Source organism: Rhinopithecus roxellana, chromosome 12, assembly GCF_007565055.1.
Source record: "Rhinopithecus roxellana isolate Shanxi Qingling chromosome 12, ASM756505v1, whole genome shotgun sequence".
Lineage (NCBI taxonomy): Eukaryota > Metazoa > Chordata > Mammalia > Primates > Cercopithecidae > Rhinopithecus > Rhinopithecus roxellana.
Window position 1 is genome coordinate 21,633,444 of NC_044560.1, and position 6,000 is coordinate 21,639,443.

Genomic DNA, 6,000 nt, shown 5'->3' on the forward strand with positions numbered 1-6,000 from the left:
TCTTCTAGCTATTTTGAAATACATGAAACAGTGTTACTTTCTGCAATCACCCTACTGTGTGACAGTACCTCAGAACGTCTTCTTCCAAATTCTATGATTGTGACTTTGCACCCATTGACCAACCTCTCCCAGGCCCCTTCTCCCCACCCTTCCCAACCTCTGAGAACCCTATTCTACTCTCTATTTCTTTCTTGCTTGCTTGTTTTCTTGCTTTCTTTTTTTGATAGAGTCTCACTCTGTCACCCAGGCTGCAATGCAGTAGCGCTATCTTGGCTCACTGCAAGCTCCACCCCCAGGGTCACGCCATTCTCCCGCCTCAGCCTCCTGAGTAGCTAGGACTACAGGCACCCGTCGCTATGCCCGGCTAATTTTTTTGTGTTTGTATTTTTGGGGGAGATAGGGTTTCACCACCTTTACCAGGATATTCTAGATCTCCTGACCTCGTGATCCACCCGCCTCGGCCTCCCAAAGTGCTGGGATTACAGGCGTGAGTCACTGTGCCCAGCCCTACTCTCTATTTCTATAAAATCATCTTTTCTAGATTCCACATATGAGTGAGATTATGCAGTGTTTGTCTTTCTGTTCCTGGCTTATTTCATTTAACACAATTTTCTCCATGTTCATCCCTGTTGCCACAAGTGACAGGATTTCATTCTGTTTTATGGCTACATAGTATTCTGTTTTCTGTATGCTACATTTTCTTTATCCATTCATCATTGGGTTGGCATTTAAATTGATTCCATACCTTGGCCATTGTGAATAATGCCACAATAAACATGGTTGGGCAGATGTTCTCTTTGACATACTTAGCCCATTTCCTTTGGATATATTCCTAGTAATGGGATTGCTGGATCATATGGTAGTTCTATTTTTAATTTTTTGAGGAACCTCCAAACCTCCATACTGTTTTTCATAGTGAATGCCCTGATTTACATTCCCTCCACCAAGGTAAAAGAGTTCCCTTTTGTCCACATCCTTGCCAGCGTTAGTGATTTTTTTTGTCTTTTTGATAATTGCCATTCTACCGGGGGTGAACTGATGTTTCACTGTGATGTTGATTTGCATTCATGTGATGATCAGTGACGTCGAGCATTTTTTCCATATATTTACTGACCATTCATACGTCTTCCAGACCCCTATCTCTCACCACATACGCAAGTCAATTCCAAATCAATTAAAGGCTTAACTGTAAGACCCTGTGAAACTGCTAAAAGAAAACACTGGGGAAAAGCACCACGATGTTAGCCTGTGCAAGGATATGGTTTTAGTTTGTTTGTTTAGTAAGAACTACAAAGCACAGGCAACAAAAGCAAACATAAACAAATGGAATTACAATAAAGTAAAAATCTGTCCCACAACAAAGAAAACAATAAAGTGAAGAGAAAACCCTGTAAAATGGTAGAAAGTATTTGCAAACCATGCATCTGACAAGGGGCTCATATCCAGAATCTATAAGGAACTCAACTCAATAGCAAAATCACAACAAATTTTTAAATGGACAAAAGGCTTGAGGCCCCTTTTGAAAAAGGACTAATCCCATTCACAAGAGTGCCACCTTCATGACCTAATCACCTCCCGAAGTCCCCACCTCCTAATACCATCATCTTAGAGATGAGGTTTTTAACATAGGAATTAGGAGGGGACACACACATTCAGATCATGGCAGTAAGGTTAGAAAAGATGGCAGAAAATGTTGGCTATAAGACCCCTGCAGGCCGTCCACGTGAAGCTGAGGGGCGGCAATGGGGACCTGGCAGGATCTTGAGTGGCCAGGCAGCGTAGACATCTACATATATGAACAGAAAGACTGAATACACAAATGAACAACGGACAGGCTATACACAGAGATGCAGCTCTGACCACCAAATGCAGAAACAAGTCCCACGTGGCCAGCATTTGAGAAGTAACTAATGGCTTCCCTAATTTTTGTCCCTATTTTCAACTCATATTCCAATTCCAAGTATGCCCCCTCCCCTGTTTCTTGGCCACCTCCAGCTCCACAGGTCAACAGCCTCCATTGGGCCTCACCCAGGGCTTCCCCTTCTCCACTCTGAGGCTTCCCACTCCCCTGCCTGTTTTTGAGTTTCTGCCAGGGCAAGCAGTGGTAGCTAACTCCCTTGTTACAGCAAGTTCTGAGTAAATTGCCTTTGCTTGTTCTCATGTGGAGGGATTTTCATTTCTGGCTATACTGGTTAGCGTCCCATGTATAACTGAAACCTGGGGTTGGGTGGGGTTACAGGGTGTTGCGTTACATGAGAAAAGTAGAACCCCAAGGCTGGAATCCACAGGAACCTCATCACTGGTTGGTGAAAGACTTGGAAGGAGGAAGGGGCTGGAGAGCTGGAGGGAGGCCTGCAGGTGGGCACCAGTGTGGGCACAGCAGCTGGGAGGGCAGGGACTGCCCGGCACACACTCTCCATGCCTTGCTGGCCTCGTCTTGGCACCGTGGCAGGTAGCAGGAATGGATGGGAGCTCCAGGTCAGCCTCTAGCTCTGCACTGACCAAGAGAGTCCCCATCCCCAGCTCTCAGCTGTCCCACACCCAAACCATCTTCTCCTTCCTGCTGATGAAGTTGAACCCCGTTTAATAACCACATTGCAAGCATGTGATGTGTGCCCAGCCCCACTGCTGGACAAATTCTAAGGGCATGAAAAACCACACAAACAAAAGATAAGAAAGGCCAAGTCCTCGTCAAGGAGCCCACAGCCTCACAGTCAGCAAATGCTCCAGACCCTACCATGGACAGCACTGAACACGGTCTCTCTTGATTAAAGGAAACAGGCCCAAGGAGCATCCGATTTATGATGTCTAAGCCCATTCAGGCTATCAGGGGTTAGGAGTTAATGCCACTTGGTATTAGAGTTTAGGGAGGGACTGTGTCAGAGAGACATTGGTCAAAGGATACAAAAGTTCTGTTAGACAGGAAGAATAAGATCAGGGGATTTACCTAACAACCTGGTGACTGTAGTTAATAACACTGCACTGTAGACTTGAACATTGCTAAGAGAGTAGACTTTGAGTGTACTCACAAAGGAATAAGTGTAGGAGATGCCAACCTAAATAACCAAGAAAGGCTCTCTAAAGGAAAATGACATTTACTTAGGAGTCAGTATTGCAATGGGAGTATATGTGCCATAGCAAACTACATATGTATTCAGGGAGAAACAGGAAGACAAAAATTCTTCAGGGAAAAAATGAGGAGGATCACATAATTGCTTTGAGATAATTATCCCTGTGTACAAGGATCAGTAACATGAGTGATGCCAGTCCAGGGTGGGACAGGCAGTTGCTGGGCAGATGTCCGTGCAGAAATAGTTTTGTGTGTAAGGTTGTGATGATCTTTGTGCAAGGTTGTGGTGTTTGCAGAGTCTTTTGTGATGGCTTTGTCTGCAGGCATCCATGCATAAGAACCTCCCCTCCTGGCCTTCCCTGCTTCCATTTGTCAGGGTTTTTAACACAAGTGACTCCACTTTGATTCGGCAGCTTTCACAGAGGTAATGCATATGTTAATTAGCTCACCTGAGCTGTTCCACAAGACGTACATATCTCAACACATCATGTTGTGCACCATAAGTATGTACAATTTTTATTTGTCAATTAAAAAATGGAGAAATAAAATTAATGCCACTTGGCTTTGTGGGAAGCCACCAGTCCCTCTGAGCCAGCTTTGGTCCTGAGAAGACGTAGGTTATTTATTTATATTTATTTATTTATTTATTTTTGAGACAGAGTTTTGCTCTTGTTGCCCAGGCTGGAGTGCAGTGCACGATCTTGGCTCACTGCAACCTCCACCTCCTGGGTTCAAGTGATTTTCTTGCCTCAGCCTCCCAAGTAGCTGGGATTACAGGCACCCACCACCCGGTCCAGCTAAATTTTGTATTTTTAGTAGAGACAGGGTTTCACCATGCTAGCCAGGCTGGTCTTGAACTTCTGACATCAGGTGATCTGCCTGCCTCAGCCTCCCAAGGTGCTGGGATTATAGGCCTGAGCCACCTCGCCCACCCGAGACTTAGATTAAATGTGACCTCGACACCAAGGTTCTGAGTCACTGTAGGCTATGTGGTGCCTGCACACTTCGACATCACTGGGTTCATTGAGGGCCTCCTGTGTGCCAGGCTTTGGGGTTGCTGGGATCCATAGCCCATGTCCTCCCGCCTCCAGGCTCCTCTATCATGGGCGGGTGAGGGATGTTAAGTGGAATAAAGATGAGGTCAGCACAGTGCCCCGCACATGATGGATGCTTCTGTTTAGCCTTTTTACCTGGATCTTCCCACTTGTTCCTCACAACAGTTTGCAAGGTGAGCACATTCTGTCCTGTTGTATGAAGGAGGAAACTGAAGCATCGGAAAGTGGGTTCATGTGAAGGTCACGATGTCAGAAAGTGGATTCAAATTCATGCAGGGAATCCTGGAATTGGCACACAGCCAGTTCAGTCTTCTGCACTCCGGGCCGGCCATCAAGAGATCAAGTGTGGTCACACATAGTTTCGAGACACCTACAGAATAACAGACACTGGAGCCTACTTGTAGGTGGAGGCAGAAGGAGGGTGAGGAGCTAAAATCTACCTATTGGGTACCATGCTTATTGCCCCAATGACAAAATAATCTGTACCCCAAAAAATCTGTATCCCTGAACCTAAAATGCAACTTTTAAAACATAAATAAAAAAAAAATAAATTTCCTTCTGCAAGGGAGGCTGACGGGCTAGGGATAGACAGATGAGATGCCTCCACCAGTGTCTATTCCATTCCAAGTTTAGATGTTCTTCTCCACCTTGAAAACATTTAGTGACTTAACAAAATTCTAATAAATTAAAAAATAAATTGACTAAGGCTTAATCAAGCAATTCATTTAAACATCTCTGGAAATGGAATGCACAAAAAGTATGCAAATCCCATGTTAATCTGTACTCCTCTTAAAGCATTACTGGGGAGCTTACTTTCTATGCAAATACGGCTGGAGACGGAGGGAGAAAGGAACTTCTGGTGGCTGGACATCTTTTTCTTCCTTTATAAATTAATTTTTTCCCCTCAAAAGACTTGGAATTCTTCACAAATGTTCGTGTGTGCATCGCAAAGCAACTTTATTTTTGGTCTGGCTTGCTTTTTCCCATCTCTGGACCAAGAATCCTCTTTAGACCCGCCAGCAAGTCGAGGGCTGCCAGCGACAGTTTCTCCAGGGCCCCAGCGGGTGACGAGCATCTCAGAGATGGAAAATTACTGGAGACCGCACTAAGAGCCTAGAAGTCTTAAAACCAGCCCCTCCAAGCTTTCCCAATCACAGTCAGCACCATGCATTTCAAATGCAAATCCTGCCCCATTCTTTGAGAATAACTGCACATCTAACTCCAAAGCCATTTCACAATTAGCCCCGTTTCCCGCAGGGAATTTCAGCCACTGGGAAATTCAAACTCACTGCTTGAACAAAGGATTTCTGAAAACTTCCATTTCAGTCTCTGCTGGGATCCAGGGCTCTTAAGTGTAGTTCTGGGGTTCCCCATTTGGACTGAACTCTCTGGGAGGCACGCACACCCCCTCCCTGGGGCCCACTCTGACCAGTGCTGCAACACTCTGGGACACCAGGCTGTGCGTTTGTGGAGCATGTCACAGGGCACACAGTGCGTTTACTGCATCATCTCATCTGACCGCCACGCAGGTTCTAGGACAGACAGGGAAGGTGGCGTTATCTGTGTTTGACAGATGAGGAAACTGAGGCAGGCATGAGCAGGTGATTTGCTTAGGCTCTTGTATCTTATCAGTACCTACTGTGGTTGCTAAGCACGGGGCCTTTTGCTGGCATCTGATCACAGTGGGCTCAGCTGTTCTAGGCTAGAAATATAGAAAAACAACTATTTTTGTGCTTCCAGAAGTTTGTGGCATCTATAACAGAGTCTGCAACCTCTTCCTGTAAAGGGCCACTTAGTAAATGTTTTCTGTTTTTGTCACCACGCAGGTCCCTGTCACAAAACCTTGTGAACCCCAAATATCTGAGACAGGCCTCA